Source organism: Moschus berezovskii, chromosome 2, assembly GCF_049115385.1.
Source record: "Moschus berezovskii isolate FMDL1 chromosome 2, NW_MosBer_1.0, whole genome shotgun sequence".
NCBI lineage: Eukaryota > Metazoa > Chordata > Mammalia > Artiodactyla > Moschidae > Moschus > Moschus berezovskii.
Window position 1 is genome coordinate 140640630 of NC_142461.1, and position 17827 is coordinate 140658456.

Sequence of the window (17827 nt, forward strand, 5' to 3'; positions counted from 1 at the left end):
TTGGGGTGTTTGTCGAGTTGCGGTGGGAAGCTGGGGGTGCTTCAAGAATTGCGACGGGGACCTCAGGAACTCGCTGGGGTTGCTTCAGGGAAGTCAGGTCCCCTTTGCTGTTGGAAGGGGAACTTCCGGGTTCCTCTCGAGCCCTTAAATGTGCACAGGGGCTCATCTCGAATTGAGTCCATAAAGTATGTTCTCTCCAAAGGGGACAGCTGTGTGAGGGAACTTTCTGAGTCGAATAGGGTGTCAAGTACCTTTTTGCCTTTCAAGGGGGAATGTGGTATTTCTCTTGAGATGCTGCTTCGCAAAATTTCCTCATCTCGCATTGAAGGGATAATTTTGTGTTTCTCGAGTTGCGGCGGCAACCTGTGGGTGCTTCTCGAGTTGCGACGGGGACCTCAGAATCTCGCTGGGGTTGCTTCAGGGAAGTCAGGTCCCCTTTGCTGTTGGAAGGGGAACTTCCGGGTTCCTCTCGATCCCGTAAATATACACAGGGGCTCATCTAGAATTGAGTCCATCAAGTGTGTTCTCCTCTCTAAAGGGGACATCTGTGTGAGGGAACTTTCAGAGTCGAATAAAGGGTGTCAAGTACCTTTTTGCCTTTCAATTGGAATGTGGTATTTCTCTTGAGATGCTGCATCGCAAAATTTCCTCATCTCGCATTGAGGGGTAATTTTGGGGTGTTTCTCGAGTTACGGCGGGAAGCTGGGGGTGCTTCTCGAGTTGCGACGGGGACCTCAGGAACTCGCTGGGGTTGCTTCAGTTAAGTCAGGTCCCCTTCTTGTTGGAAGGGGAACTTCCTGGTTCCTCTCGAACCCTTAAATGTGCAGAGGGGCTCATCTCAAATTGAGTCCATAAAGTGTGTTCTCCTCTAAAACTGGACGGCTGTGTGAGGGAACTTTCTGAGTCGAATAAAGGGTGTCAAGTACCTGTTTGCCTTTCTAGAGGGAATGTGTTATTTCTCTTGAGAGGCTGCATTTCAAAATTTGCTCATCTCGCATTGAGGGTATAATTTTTTAGTGTTTCTCGAGTTGCGGCGGGAAGCAGGGGTGCTTCTCGAGTTGCGAAGGGGACCTCAGGAACTCGCTGGTGTTGCTTCAGGGAAGTCAGGTCCCCTTTGCTGTTGGAAGGGGAAATTCCGTGTTCCTCTCTAGCCCTTAAATGTGCACAGGGGCTCATCTCGAATTGAGTCAATGAAGTGTAAACTCCTCTCAAATGGCACGGTTGTGTGGGGGAACTTTCTGAGTCGAATAAAGCTCTCCAACAAATGCTAAAGGATCTTCTATAGACAGGATACACAGAAAGAATGTATAAACTTGAACCCAAAGCAATAAAGAAAATGGGTACAGAATCGTACTTATCAATAATTACCTTAAACTTAAATGGGTTGAAATTTTCAAAAAGGCTAGGAAACAATTCTCATAGCCATCAATAGTTCAGTGTTGAGTTCATGAATAGTTTTTAAAGTTTGGGACAAATTGTAGTATTTGCTATTTGAAGTACTATTTGTAATTGGCATATTATGATGTAACCTTGGCCTTCATTTCCAACTTAAAATGCCTAAAAATGCCTAACAGGTTTTTAGATTTGTGAATTTTAGTTGAAATGTATTTTACAATGTTACAAACCTGCAGAAATATTGAAATGTTTCAGAAAACTTATTCACTGTACTTTTAATTTATTTTATTTATAAAAGTTATGAACTGTAGAAAGTTTTACTTGTTGGGTCAAACACTTGTTGCTTCAAATGCTTGTTGCATTTGAAGTGCTAGTTACAAGAATATCAAATACCTTCAATGTATAAATGCTATTAAGTTTTTAAAGGACTCTGGAGTATAAGTAAGTTTGTTTAAAGAAATTTAGTCTGTTCAACTTGAAAAAAATAAATAAAATTGGAAAAAAAATAAATAAAGAAATGGCAATGGCAAGGAAGATCTCACCAGTAAAACCAATAGAAATCATTAAGTACAGTTATTTTAAATGCCTTATTTTAAACAAATTGTGTATTGACAAATATTAATTAAACCAGGCTAAATAAATTGTAAAGGTGCTCTAAGAAGAGTCATCAACTCTGGTCATTCTGATTAGATAAAGTGTCAGAGAGTAGGGATTAATTCCTATAGGCAGCACATGAAGAAAAATATTTCAAAGGAACATTTCTATTAACTCAGGATCAGCTCACACGGATTTCCCCTTAGTGAGATTCAGGAATAATAAATGGCCAGAAGATTCATTGATATCATGCATTTAGTTCTTAGAATTATAAACATTAACGGGTGCTTCTGTGGAAAAACAATAATGTGAAATTGATGTCCTCACCTAAAATTGACATATTTCCATTATGCTGACTACCTGACAAAATGTGTAACTCATGTATATTATATATATTTATATTTTATACATATTATATATTTATATAAATTTAATATATTTATATATTATATATTTATATATTATATATTTATATAAAACACATATATATCCAACAAATATATATAGAGATATAACTCTCTGTCCCTGTCACTCTCTCTATATATATACATATTACATATATATATATAACACCAGGCTCCTCTGTCCATCGAATTCTTTAATACTGAAATTGGTTGCCATTCCCTTCTCCAAGGGATCGTCCCAAACCAGGAACCAAACCTGGGTCTAACGCATTGCAGGTAGATTCTTTACCATCTGAGCCACCAGGGAATACACATATATAAAACACACACACAAACACACACACACACATATATATATATATCTGTATTACAAGTGGAAAATAATTAGCAACCAGTTTGAAAGAAGCTTGGGAATTACTTCATTTTAGTATCTCACAACTGCGATGAGATATAGCATAGAGTACATGCCTTCATCGGAGAAGGCAATGGCAAGCCACTCCAGTATTCTTGCCTAGAATATCCCATGGATGGAGGAGCCTGGTAAGCTGCAGTCCGTGGGGTCGCTAAGGGTCCGACACGACTGAGCGACTTCACTTTCACTTTTCACTTTCACACATTGGAGAAGGAAATGGCAACCCACTCAAGTGTTCTTGCCTGGAGAATCCCAGGGAAGGGAGAGCCTGGTGGGCTTCCGTCTAAGGGGTCACACAGAGTCGGATACGACTGAAGTGACTTAGCAGCAGCAGTACCTTTTGCCTTTCAAGAGGGAATGTGGTATTTCTCTTGAGATGCTGCATCGCAAAATTTCCTCATCTCGCATGGAGGGGATAATTTTGGGGGGTTTCTCGAGTTGCGGCGGGAAGCTGGGGGTGCTACAAGAGTTGCGACGGGGACCTCAGGAACTCGCTGGGGTTGCTTCAGGGAAGTCAGGTCCCCTTTGCTGTCGGAAGGGGAACTTCCGGGTTCCTCTCCAGCCCTTAAATGTGCACAGGGGCTCATCTCGAATTGAGTCCATAAAGTGTGTTCTCTCCAAAGGGGACGGCCGTGTGAGGGAAATTTCTGAGTCGAATAAAGAGTGTCAAGTACCTTTTTGCCTTTCAAGAGGGAATGTGGTATTTCTCTTGAGATGCTGCATCGCAAAATTTCCTCATCTCGCATTGAGGGGATAATTTTAGAGTGTTTCTCGAGTTGCGGAGGGAAGCTGGGGGTGCTTCTCGAGTTGCGACGGGGACCTCAGGAACTCGCTGAGGTTGCTTGAGGGAAGTCAGGTCCCCTTTGGTTGTGGAAGGGGAACTTCCGGGTTCCTCTCGAGCCCTTAAACGTGCGCAGGGTCTCGTCTCGAATTGAGTCCATAAAATGTGTTCTCTCCAAAGGGGACGGTTGTGTGAGTGAACTTTCGGAGTTGAATAAAGGGTGTCAAGTACCTTTCTGCCTTTCAAGAGGGAATGTGGAATTACTCTTGAGATGCTGCATCGCAAAATTTCCTCATCTCGCATTGAGGGGATAATTTTGGGGTGTTTCTCGAGTTGCGGCGAGAAGCTGGGGGTGCTTCTCGAGTTGCGACGGGGACGTCAGGAACTCGCTGGGTTTGCTTCAGGCAAGTCAGGTCCCCTTTGTTGTTGGAAGGGGAACTTCCATTTTTCTCTGGAGCCCTTACATGTGAACAGGGTCTCATCTCGAATTGAGTCCACAAAGTGTGTTCTCCTCTTCAATGGGGACGGCTGTGTGAGGGAACTTTCTGAGTCGAATAAAGGGTCAAAGACCTTTTGGTCTTTCAAGAGTGAACGTGTTATTTCTCTTGAGATTCTGGATCTCAAAATTTCCTCCTCTCACATTGAGGGGATAATTTTGTGGTGTTTCTCGTGTTGCGGCTGGAACCTTGAAGTACTTCTCGTTTTGAGAAGGGGACCTCAGAAACTCGCTCTGGTTGCTTCAGGGAAATCAGGTCCCCTTTGGTGTTGGAAGGGGAACTTCCGGTTTTCTCTCGAGCCCTTCAATGTGAACAGGGTCTCATCTCGAATTGAGTCCATACAGTGTGCTATCCTCTCCAATGGGGACGGGTGTGTTAGGGAACTTTCTTAGTCGAAATAGGGTGTCAAGGAGCTTTTGGCCTTTCAAGAGGGAACGTGGTATTTCTCTTGAGATTCTGCATCGCAAAATTTCCTCCTCTCGCATTAAGGGGATAATTTTGTGGTGTTTCTCGAGTTGCGGCGGGAAGCTGGGGGTACTTCTCGAGTTGCGACAGGGACTTCAGGACCTCGCTCGGGTTGCAACAGGGAAGTCAGGTCCCCTTCTGTGTTGGAAGGGGAACTTCCGGTTTACTCTCGAGGCCTTAAATGTGAACAGGGCCTCATCTAAAATTGAGTCCATAAAGTGTCTTCTCCTCTTTAATGGGAACGGCAGTGTGAAGGAACTGTCTGAGTCGAAAAAAGGGTGTCAAGGACATTTTTGCCTGTCAAGAGGGAATATGGTATTTTCTTGAGAACCTGCATCGCAAAATTTCCTCATCTCGCATTGAGGGGATAAATTTGTCGTGTTTCTCGAGTTGCGGCGGGAAGCTGGGGGTGCTACTCTAGTTGTTACGGGGACCTCTGGAAATCGCTCAGGTTGCTTCAGGGAAGTCAGGTCCCCTTTGGTGTTGGAAGGGGAACTTCCGCATTACTCTCGAGACATTAAATGGGAATCGTACCTCATCTCCAGTTGAGACTATAAAGTTTGTTCTCCTCTCCAATGGCGACGACTGTGTGAGGGAATTTTCTGAGTCTCACCAGGCGGCGCAGATGCGAGAGATGCTGTCCCCTACCGCACAGACGCAAGAGAAGCCTTCCGTGCCTGCCCAGACGGGAGAGACCCCGGCCCCTCCCGCACCGACGCCAGAGTCCGCGGCCCCGCCCTTCAGACGCGAGAGAAACCGGCCCCGCCCACGGAGACCCGCCAGACCCAGGCCCTTTACGCACAGATGCAAGTGACACTGCCCCCGCCCGCACAGACGCGAGAGTCTCCTGCCCCGCCCGCTCAGACCCTAGAGTCCGGGATCCCTCCCGCGCAGACGCGAGAGACCCAGGCCCCTCCCGCGCAGACGTGAGAGAACACGGCCCCGTCCACGCAGACGCGAGAATCGCCGGCCCCTCCCGCTCAGACGGGAGAGTACCCGGCCCCGCCCGCGCAGACGGGAGGGATGCCTTCCCCGCCCGCGCAGTCGCAAGAGACGCAGGCCCGCCCGCTCAGACGGGAGAGACTCTGGCCCTGCCCGCGCAGACGGGAGAGATGCAGGCCCTGGCGCAACCGACCATGCAAAGATGTGTGGCCTTGAGGAGTTACCCCACGCCTGAGGCCAGGGCAGGCGGCCAAGAGGAGGTACCCCACGTCCAATAGGCGGTGGCTGTGCAGGGGAGGGCCGAGAGGAGCTACTCACGTTCAAAGTCAGGAGGGGCAGCCTTGAGGACATACCCCTCATCCAAGGTAAGGTGCAGCAGCTGTGCTTTCTTGGAGAAGCTGTGAAGAGATATCCCACACCCAAGGTAAGAGAAACTCAAATCAGATGGTAGGTATTGTGAGGGGGCATCAGAGCGCAGACACACTGAAATCATAATCACAGGAATCTAGTCGATCTGATCACATGGACCACAGCCGAATGTGGTCCACTGGAGAAGGGAATGGCAAACCACTTCAGTATACTTGCCTTGAGAACCCCATGAACAGTATCAAAGGGCAAAATGACAGGATACTGAATGAGGAATTCCCCAGGTCGGTAGGTGCCCAGTATGCTACTGGAGATCAGTGGAGAAATCACTCTAGAAGGAATGAAGGGATGGAGCAAAAGCATAACCAGTACCTGGTTGTAGATGTGACCAGTGATAGAAGCAAGGTCCGGTGCTGTAAAGAGCAATATTGCATAGGAACCTGGAATGTTAGGTCCATGAATCAAGGCAAATTGGAAATGGTCAAACAGGAGATGGCAAGAGTGAACATAGACGTTCTAGGAATCAGTGAATTAAAATGGACTTGAATGGGTGAATTTAACTCAGATGACCATTTTATCTACTACTGTGGGCAGGAATCCCTTAGAAGAAATGGAGTAGCCATCATGGTCAACTAAAGAGTCCGAAATGCAGTACTTGGATGCAATCTTAAAAATGACAGAATGATTTCTGTTCGTTTCCAAGGCAACCCATTCAACATTACAGTAATCCAGGCCTATGCCCCAACCAGTAACACTGAAGAAGCCAAAGTTGAACGGTTCTATGAAGACATACAAGACCTTTTAGAACTAACACCCAAAAAAGATGTCCTTTTCATTATAGGGGACTGGAATGAAAAAGTAGGAAGTCAAGAAACACCTGGAGTAACTGGCAAATTTGGCCTTGGAGCACGGAATGAAACAGGGCCAAGTCTAATAGAGTTTTGTCAAGAGAACGCACTGGTCATAGCAAACACCCTCTTCCAACAACACAAGAGAAGACTCTACACGTGGACGTCACCAGATGGTCAACACCAAAGTCAGATTGATTATATTCTTTGCAGCCAAAGACAGAGAAGCTGTATACAGTTAGCAAAAACAAGACCAGGAGCTGACTGTGGCTCAGATCATGAACTCCTAATTGCCAAATTCAGACTTAAATTGAAGAAAGTAGGGAAAACCCCTAGACCATTCAGATATGACCTAAATCAAATCCCTTATGATTATACAGTGAAAATGAGAAATAGATTTATGGGACTAGATCTGATAGAGTGCCTGATGAACTCGGGACGGAGGTTCGTGACATTGTACAGGAGACAGGGACCAAGAGCATCCCCATGGAAAAGAAATGCAAAAAAAGCAAAATGGCTGTCTGAGGTGGCCTTACAAATACCTGTGAAAAGAAGAGAAGCGAAAAGCAAAGGAGAAAGGGAAAGATATAAGCATTAGAATGCAGAGTTCCAAAGAATAGTAAAGAGAGATAAGAAAGCCTTCCTCCGTGATCTATGCAAAGAAATAGAGGAAAACAACAGAATAGGAAAAACAAGAGATCTCTTCAAGAACATTAGAGATTCCAAGGGAATATTTCATGCAAAGATGGGCTCGATAAAGGACAGAAATGGTATGGACCTAACAGAAGCAGAAGATATTAAGAAGAGGTGGCAAGAATACACAGAGGAACTGTACAAAAAAGATCTTCACGACCAGGATAGTCACGAAAATGTGATCACTGACCTAGAGCCAGACATCTTGGAATGTGAAGTCAAGTGGGCCTTAGAAAGCATCACTACGAACAAAGGTAGTGGAAGTGATGGGATTCCAGTTGAGCTCTTTCAAATCTTGAAAGATGATGCTGTGAAAATGCTGCACTCAATATGCCAACAAACTTTGAAAACTCAGCAGTGGCCTCAGGACTGGAAAAGGTCAGTCTTCATTCCAATCCCAAAGAAAGGCAATGCCAAAGAATGCTTAAGCGACCACACAATTGCACTCATCTCACACGCTAGTAAAGTCATGCTCAAAATTCTCCAAGCCAGGCCTCAGCAATATGTGATCCGTGAACTCCCAGATGTTCAAGCAGGTTTTAGAAAAGGCAGAGGCACCAGAGATCAAATTGCCAAGAACCGCTGGATCAAGGAGAAAGCAAGAGAGTTCCAGAAAACAATCTATTTCTGCTTCATTGACTATGCCAAAGCCTTTGACTGTGTGGATCACAATAAACTGTGCAAGATTCTGAAAGAGATGGGAATCCCAGAACACCTGAGCTGCCTCTTCAGAAACCTGTATGCAGGTCAGGAAGCAACACTCAGAGCTGGACATGGAACAACAGACTGGTTCCAAATAGGAAAAGGATTACTTCAAGGCTGTATATTGTCACCTTGCTTATTTAACTTATATGCAGAGTACGTCATGAGAAATGCTGGGCTGGAAGAAAAACAAGCTGGAATCAAGATTGCTGGGAGAAATATCAATAACCTCAGATATGCAGATGACACCACCCTTACGGCAGAAAGTGAAGAGGAACTCAAAAGCCTCTTGATGAAAGTGAAAGAGGAGAGTGAATAGGTTGGCTTGAAGCTCAACATTCAGAAAACAAAGGTCATGGAATCTGGTCCCATCACTTCACTGGAAATAGATGGAAAAACAGTGGAAACAGTGTCAGACTTTAATTTTTTGGGCTCCAAAATCACTGCAGATGCTGATTTCAGCCATGAAATTAAAAGGCGCTTACTCCTAGGAAGGAAAGTTATGACCAACCTTGATAGTATATTAAAAAGCAGAGACATTACTTTTCCAACAAAGGTCCGTCTAGTCAAGGCTATGGTTTTTCCCGTGGTCATGTATGGATGTGAGAGTTGAACTGTGAAGAAAGCTGATCGCCGAAGAATTGATGCTTTTGAACTGTGGTGTTGGAGAAGACTCTTGAGAGTCCCTTGTACTGCAAGAAGATCCAACCAGTCCATTCTAAGGGAGATCAAACCTGGGTGTTCATTGGAAGGCCTGATGCTAAAGCTGAAACTGCAATACATTGGCAACCTCAGGCGACGAGTTGACTCACTGGAAAAGATTCTGATGCTAGGAACAGTTGGGGGTGGGAGCAGAAGGGGAAGACAGAGAATGAGATGGCTGGATAGAATCACCGACTCTGTGGACATGAGTTTGTGTGAACTCCGGGAGTTGGTGATGGACAGGGAGGCTTGACGAACAGTGATTCATGGGGACGCGGAGAGTCGGACACGACTGAGTGACTGAACTGAACTGAACTGAATAAAGTGTGTCAAGTACCCTTTTGCCTTTCAAGCGGAAATGTGGAATTTCTCTTGATTGTGAAGCGGCAATTTCCTCATCTCGCATTTTGGGGATAATTTTGTGGTGTTTCTCTATTTGCGGCGGGAAGCTGGGGGTACTTCTGGAGAAGCGACGGAGAACTCAGGAACTCACTCGAGTTACTTCAAGGAAGGCAGGTCCCCTTTTGTGCTGGAAGGGCAACTTCCAGATTACTCTCGAGCTGATAAATGGGAATATTACCTCTACTCGATTTGAGTCCATAAAGTGTGTTCTCCTCTCCACTGAGAACGGATGTAAGGTACCATTCTCAGTCGCCTCAAGGGAGTCAAGTACCCTTTTCCCTTTCAAGAGGGAATGTGGGATTTCTCTTGAGCTTTTGCAGCGCAAAATTTCCTCATTTCGCTTTGAGGGGATAATTTTTTGGTGTTTCTTGAATTGCGGCAGGAACCTGGGGGTACTTCTGGAGTTGCGAAGGGGACCTCAGGAACTCACTCGAGTTATTTCAGGGAGGTCAGGTCCCCTTTTTTGGTGGAAGGGGAACTTCCGGATTACTCTCAAGTCCTTTAAAGGGAATAGGGCCTCTTCTCAAGTTGAGTCCATAAAGTGTGTTCACCTCTCCAATGGGGATGGATGTTAGGGAAATTTCTGCGTGGTATAAAGTGTGTCAAGTACCCTTTTGCCTTTCAATTGGGAATGTGGGATTTCTCTTGAGATTCTGCAGCGCAAAATTTCCTCATTACGCTTTGAGAGGATAATTTTGTGGTGTTTCTCGAGTTGCGGTGGGAAGCTGAGGGTAGTGTGCGAGTTGCGACGGGGACCTCAGGAACTCGCTCAGATTGGTTCAGGGAAGTCAGGTCCCCTTTGGTGTTGGAATGTGAACTTCCGATTTACTCTCGAGCCGTTAAATGGGAAAAGGGGTTCAACTCGAATTGAATCCATAAAGTGCGTTCTCCTGTCCAATGGGGAGTGCTGCGTGATGGAACTCTCTGAGTCGCATAAAGGGTGTGAAGTACCCTTTTGCCTTTTTAGAGGGAGTGGTATTTCTCTTGAGATTCTGAAGTGCAAAATGTCCTCATCTCGCAATGAGGGGATAATTTTGTGATGTTTCACGTGTTGCGGCGGGAAACTGGGGGTACTTCTCCAGTTGCGACGGCGACCTCTGAAACTCGCTCGGGTTGCTTCCGGAGAGTCAGGTACCCTTTTGTGTTGGAGGGGGAACTTCCAATTTACTCTCGAGCCATTAAATGCGAGTAGGGGCTCATCTCGCTTTGACCATAAAGTGTGTTCTCCTGTCCAAAAGGTACGGATGTGTGAGGGAACTTTCTGAGTCGCATAAAGGGTCTCAAGTAATCTTTTGCCTTTCAAGAGGAATGTGGTATTTCTCTTGAGATTCTGCAGTGCAAAATTTCCCCATCTCGCATTGACGGGATAATTTTGTGGTGTTTCTCGAGTTGCGGCGGGAAGCTGGGGGTACTTCTCGAGTTGCGACTAAGACATCAGGAACTCGCTTGGGCAGATTCAGGGAAGTCAGTTCACCTTTTTGGTTGGATGGGGAACTTCTGGTTTACCTTCGTTCCCAAAAATGGGAATAGGGGTTCATCTCGAATTGAGACCATAAAGTGTGTTCTCCTGTCCAATGGGGACAGCTGTGTGAAGGAAATTTCTGAGTCGCATAAAGGGTGTCCAGTACCCTTTTGCCTTTCAAGAGGGAATGTGGTATTTCTCTTGAGATTCTGTAGCACAAAATTTCCTCATCACGCATTGAGGGATAATATTGTGGTGTTTCTCGAGTTGCGGCGGGAAGATGGGGATAGCTCTCGAGTTGCGACGGGGACCTCAGGAACTCGCTCGGGTTTCTTCAGGGAAGTCAGGTCCCCTATGGTGTTGGAAAGGGAACTTCCGGTTTATTCTCAATCCCTTAAATGTGAACAGGGGCTCCTCTCGAATTGAGTCCATAGAGTGTGTTTTCCTCTCCAATGGGGACGGCACTGTGAGGGAACTTTCTGAGTCGAATAAAGGGTTTTAAGGACCTTTTTGCCTTTCCAGAGGGAATGTGCTTTTTCTCTTGAGATTCTGCATCACAAAATGTCCTCCTCTCGCATTGAGGAGATAATTTTGTGGTGTATCTCGAGTTGCAGCGGGAAGCTGGGGGTACTCCTCGAGTTGTGACGGGGACCTCAGAAACTCACTGTGGTTGCTTCAGGGAAGTCAGGTCCCCTTTGGTGTTGAAAGAGGAACGTCCAGTTTACTCTCGAGTCCTTAAATGTGAACAGGGGTTCATCTCGAATTGAGTCCATAAAGTGTGTTCTCCTCTCTAATGGGGACGGCTGTGTGAGGGAACTTTCTGAGTCGAATAAAGGGTGTCAAGGACTTTTTGCCTTTCAAGAAGGAATGTGGTATTTTTCTGGAGATTCTGCATCGTAAAATTACGTCCTCTCGAATTGAGGGGATAATTTTGTGGTCTTTCTTTAGTTGCGGCGGGAAGTTGGGGGTACTTCTCGAGTTGCTAGGGGACCTCAGGAACTCGCTCGGGTTGCTTCAGGGAAGTGAGGTCCCTTTGTTGTTGGAAGTGGAACTTCCGGTTTACTCTCGAGCCCTTCAATGTGAACAGTGGCTCATCAGATTTGAGCCCATAATGTGTGTTCTCCTCTCCAATGGGGACGGATGTGTGAGAGAACTTTCTGAGACGAATAAAGGGTGTCAAGGAACTTTTTGCCTTTCAAGCGGGATTGTGGTGTTTCTCTTGAGATTCTGCATCAAAAAATTTCCTGCTCTCACATGGAGGGGATAATTTTGTTGTGTATCTCGAGTTGCTGCGGGAAGCTGTTGGTACTCCTCGTGTTGCGACCGGGATCTCAGGAACTCGTTCAGGTTGCTTCAGGGAAGTCAGGTTCCCTTTGGTGTTGGAAGGGGAACTTCCGGTTAACTCTCGATCCCTTCAAAGTGAACAGGGGCTCATCTCAAATTGAGTCCATAAAGTGTGTTCTCCTCTCCAAAGGGGACGGCTGAGTGAGGGAACTTTCTGAGTCGAATAAAGGGTGTCAAGGACCTTTTTGCCTTTCAAGAGGGAATGTGGTATTTCTCTTCAGATTCTGCATCGCAAAATTTCCTCCTCTCGCATTGAGGGGATAATTTTTTGGTGTTTCTCGAGTTGCTGCGGGAAGCTGTGGATACTTCTCGAGTGGCGAAGGGGACCTCAGGAACTGGCTCGGGATGCTTCTGGGAAGTCATGTCCCCTTGGTGTTGGAAGGGGAACTACCGGTTTACTCTTGAGCCCTTAAATGTTAACAGGGGCTCATCTCGAATTGAGTCCATAGAGTGTGTTTTCTTCTCCAATCGGAACGGCTGTGTGAGGGAACTTTCTGAGACGAATAAAGGGTGTCAAGGAACTTTTTGCCTTTCAAGAGGGAATGTGGTATTACTCATGAGATTCTGCATGGAAAACTTTCGTCCTCTCGCATTGAGGTTATAATTTTGTGGTGTTTCTCGAGTTGCGGCGGGAAGGTGGGGGTACTTCTCGTGTTGCGACGGGGACCTCCGGAACGCGTTCAGGTTGCTTCAGGGAAGTCAGATTCCCTTTGGTGTTTGAAGGGGGACTTCCGGTTTCCTCTCGAGCCCTTAAATGTGCACAGGGGCTCATCTCGAATTGAGTCCATAAAGTGTGTTCTCCTCTCCAATGGGGACGGCTGTGTGAGGGAACTTTCTGAGTCGAATAAAGGGTGTCAAGGACCTTTTTGCCTTTCAAGAGGGAATGTGTTATTTCTCTTCAGAATCTGCATCGGAAAATTTCCTCCTCTCGCATTGAGGGCATAATTTTGTGGTTTTCCTCGACTTGCAGTGGGAAGCTGGGGGTACTTCTTGAGTTGCGACGGGGACCTAAGGAACTCGCTGGGGTTGCTTCAGGGAAGTCAAGTCCCCTTTGGTGTTGGAAGGGAACTTCCGGTTTAGTCTCGAGGTCTTAAATGGGAGCAGGGGCTCATCTCGAATTGAGTCCATAAAGTGTGTTTTCCTCTCCAATGGGGACGGCTGTGTGAGGGAACTTTCTGAGTCTAATAAAGGGTGTCAAGGACCTTTTTGCCTTTCAAGTGGAATTGTGGTGTTTCTCTTGAGATTCTGCATCGAAAAATTCCCTGCTCTCGCATTGAGGGGATAATTTTGTCGTGTTTCTCGAGTTGCAGTGGGAACCTGGAGGTACTTCTCGAGTTGAGACGGGGATCTCAGGAACTGGCTCGGGTTGCTTCAGGGAAGTCAAGTCCCCTTTGGTATTGGAAGGGGAACATCCGGTTTACTCTTGAGCCCTTCAATGTGAAAAGGGGTTCATCTCGAATTGAGTCCATAAAGTGTGTTCTCCTCTCCAATGGGGACGGCCGTGTGATCGAACTTTCTGAGACGAATAAAGGGTGTCAAGTATCTTTTTAACATTCAAGAGGGAATGTGGTATTTCTCTTGAGATTCTGTACCGCAAAATTTCCTCCTCTCGCATTGAGGGGATAATTTTGTGGGGTTTCTCGTTTTGCGGGGGGAATCTGGGTGTAATTCTCGAGTTGCGCCAGGGACCTCAGTTACTCGCTCGGGCTGCTTCAGGAAAGTCAGGTCCCCTTTCGTCTTTTAAGGGGAACTTCCGATTTACTCTGGAAACTTTAAATGTCAACAGGGTTTAATCACGAATTGAGTCCATAGAGTGTGCGATCATTTCCAATGGCGACAGCTGTGTGAGGGATCATGCTGAGTCGAATAAAGGGTGTCAAGGAAAATTTTGCCTTTCAAGAGGGAATGTGGTATTTCTCTTGATATTCTGCATCGCAAAATTTCCTTCTCTCGCATTGAGGGGATCATTTTGGGGTGTTTCCCGAGTTGCGGCAGGAACCTGGGGTACTTCTCGAGTTTTGATGGGGACCTCAGGAACTCGCTCGGGTTGCTTCAGGGAAGTCAGTTCCCCTTTGGTGTTGGAAGGGGAACTTACGCTTTGCTCTCGAGCCCTTCAATGTGAACAAGGGCTCATCTCGAATTGAGTCCAAAAAGTGTGTTCTCCTCTCCAATGGTTAGGGCTGTGTGAGGGAACTTTCTGAGTCGAATAAAGGGTGTCAAGTACCTTTTTGCCTTTCAAGATGGAATGTGGTATTTCTCTTGAGATTCTGCATCGAAAAATTTCCTCCTCTCATATTCTGAGGTAATTTTGTGTTGTTTCTGGTGTTGAGGCCGGAAGCTGGGGATACTTCTCGAGTTGCGACGGGGACCTCAGGAACTCGCTCGGGTTGCTTCAGGGAAGTCAGGTCCCCTTTGGTGTTGGAAGGGGAACTTCCGGTTTCCTCTCGAGCCCTTAAATATGGACAGGGGCTCATCTCGAATTTAGTCCATAAAGTGTGTTCTCCTCTGAAATGGATAGGGCTTTGTGAGGGAACTTTCTAACTCGAATAAAGTGTGTCAAGTACCTTTTGCCTTTCAAGAGGGAATGTGGTATTTCTCTTGAGCTTCTGCATCGAAAAATTTCCTCCTCTCGCATTGAGGGGATAATTTTGTGGTGTTTCTCGAGTAGCGGCGGGAAGTTGGGGGTGCTTCTCGAGTTGCGACGGGACCTCAGGAACACGCTCGGGTTGCTTCAGGGAAGTCAGGTCCCCTTTGGTGTTGGAAGGGGAACTTCCGCTTTGCTCTCGAGCCCTCCAATGTGAACAGGGGCTCATCTAGAATTGAGTCCATAAAGTATGTTCTCCTCTCAATTGGTAGGGTTGTGTGAGGGAACTTTCTGATTCGAATAAAGGGTGTCGAGTAGCTTTTTGCCTTTCAAGAGGGAATGTGGAAATTTCTCTTGACCTTCTGCATCGAAAATTTTCCCCCTCTCGCATTGAGGGGATAATTTTGAGGTGTTTCTCGAGTTGCAGCGGGAAGCTGGGGGTACTTCTCTAGTTGCGACGCGGACCTCAGAACCTCACTGGCGTTGCTTCAGGGAAGTCAGGTCCCATTTGGTGTTGGAAGGGGAACTTCCGGTTTGCTCTCGAGCCCTTAAAAGTGAACAGGGTCTCATCTCGAATTGAGTCCATAAAGTGTGTTCTCCTCTCCAATGGGTGGGCTGCGCGAGGGAACATTCTGAGTTGAAGAAAGGGTGTCAAGTACCTTTATGCCTTTCAAGAGGGAATGTGGAAATTTCTCTTGAGCTTCTGCATCGAAAAATTTCCTCCTCTCGCATTGAGGGTATAATTTTGTGGTGTTTCTCGAATTGCGGTGAGAAGCTGGGGGTACTTCTCGAGTTGGGACGGGGACCTCAGGAACACGCTCGGGTTGCTTCAGGGAAGTCAGGTCCCCTTTGGTGTTGGAAGGGGAACTTCCGGTTTGCTCTCGAGCCCTTAAATTTGAACAGGGGCTCATTTCGAATTGAGTGCATAAAGTGTTTTCTCCTGTCCAAGTGGAGGGCTGTGTGAGGGAACTTTCTGAGTCGAATCAAGGGTGTTAAGGACCTTTATGCCTTTCAAGAGGGAATGTGGTATTTCTCTTGAGCTTCGGCATCGCAAATTTTCCTCCTCTCGCATTGAGGGGATAAGTTTCTGGTGTTTCTCGAGTTGCGGGGGAAGTTGGGGGTTCTTCTCGAGATGCGACGAGGACCTAAGGAAATCGCTCGGGTTGCTCCTGGGAAGTCAGGTCCCCTTTGTTGTTGGAAGGTTAAATTCCGCTTTTCTCCCGAGCCCTTAAATGTGAACAGGGTCTCATCTCGATTTGACTCCATAAAGTGTGTTCTCCTCTCCCATGTGTAGGGCAGTGTGAGGTAACTTTCTGAGTTGAATAAAGGGTGTCAAGTACCTTTTTGCCTTTCAAGAGGGAATGTGGTATTTCTCTTGAGCCTCTGCATCGAAAAATTTCCTCCTCTCGCATTGAGGGGATAATTTTCAGGGGTTCCTCGAGTTGCAGCGGGAAGCTGGGAGTACTTCTCGCATTGCGACGGGGACCTCAGGAACTCGCTCGGGTTGCTTCAGGGAAGTCAGGACCCCTTTGGTGTTGGAAGGGGAAGTTCCGCTTTGCTCTCGAGCCCTTAAATGTGAACAGGGTCTCATCTCGAATTGAGTCCATAAAGTGTGTTCTCCTCTCCAAGTAGACGTCTGTGTGAGGGAACTTTCTGAGTCGAATAAAGGGTGTGAAGTACCTTTTTTCTTTTCAAGAGGGAATGTGGTATTTCTCTTGAGCTTCTGCATCGAAAAATTTCCTCCTCTCACATTGAGGGGATTATTTTGTGGTGTTCCTCGAGTTACGGCGGGAAGCTGGTGGTACTTCTCGAGTTGCGATGGGGACCTAAGGAACTCGCTCGGGTTGCTTCAGGGAAGTCAGGTCCCCTTTGGTGTTGGAAGGGGAACTTCCGGTTTGCTCTCGAGCCCTTAAAAGTGAACAGGGGCTCATCTCAAATTGAGTCTATAAAGTGTCTTCTCCTCTCCAATGGGTAGGGCTGTGTGAGAGAACTATCTGAGTGGAATAAAGGGTGTCAAGTACCTTTTGGCCTTTCAAGAGGGAATGTGGTATTTCTCTTCAGCTTCTGCCTCGAAAAATTTCCTCTTCTCGCTTTTTGGGGATAATTTTGTGGTGCTTCTAGTGTTGCTGCGGGAAGCTGGGGGTACTTCTCGAGTTGCGACGGGGACCTCATGAACTCGCTCGGGTTGCTTCAGGGGAGTCAGGTCCCCTTTGGTGTTGGAAGGGGAACTTCTGCTTTGGTCTCGACTCCTTCAATGTTAACAAGGGCTCATCTCCATTTGAGTCCATAAAGTGTGTTCTCCTCTCCAAGTGGACGACTGTGTGAGGCAACTTTCTGAGTCGAATAAAGGGTGTCAAGTACTTTTTGCATTTCAAGTGCGAATGTGTTATTTCTCTTGAGCTTCTGCATCGAAAAATTTCCTCGTCTCGCATTGAGGCGATAATTTTTGGTGTTTCTCGAGTTGCGACGGGAAGCTCGGGGTACTTCTCGAGTTGGGACGGGGACCTCAGAAACTCGCTCGGGTTTCTTCAGGGAAGTCAGATCCCCTTTGGTGTTGGAAGGGGAACTTTCGCTTTGCTCTCGGGCCCTTAAATGTGAACAGGGGCCCATCTCGAAATAAGTCCATAAAGTGTGTTCTCTTCTCCAATGGGTAGGGATGTGTGAGGGAATTTTCTGAGTCGAAAAAAGGGTGTCAAGTACCTCTTTGCCTTCAAGAGGGAATGTGGTATTTCTCTTGAGCATATGTATAGAAAAATTTCCTCCTCACGCACTGAGGGAATAATTTTGTTTTGTTTCTCGAGTTGCGGCGGGAAGTTGGGGGTACTTCTCGAGTTTCGATGGGGACCTCAGGAACTCCCTCGGGATGCTTCAGGGAGTTCAGGTGCCCTTTGGTGTTGGAAGGGGAACTTCCGCTTTGCTCTCGAGCCCTGAAATGTGAACAGGGTCTCATCTCGAATTGAGCCTATAAAAGTGTTCTCCTCTAAAATGGGTAGGGCTGTGTGAGGGAATTTTCTGAGTCGAATAAAGGGTGTCAAGTACCATTTTGCCTTTCAAGAGGGAATGTGGTATTTCTCTTGAGCTTCTGCTTTAAAAATTTCCTTATCTCGCATTGAGGGGATAATTTTTTGGTGGTTCTCGAGTTGCGGCAGGAAGCTGGGGGTCCTTCTCGAGTTGCGACGGGGACCTCAGGAACTCGCTCGGGTTGCTTCAGGGGAGTCAGGTCCCCTTTGGTGA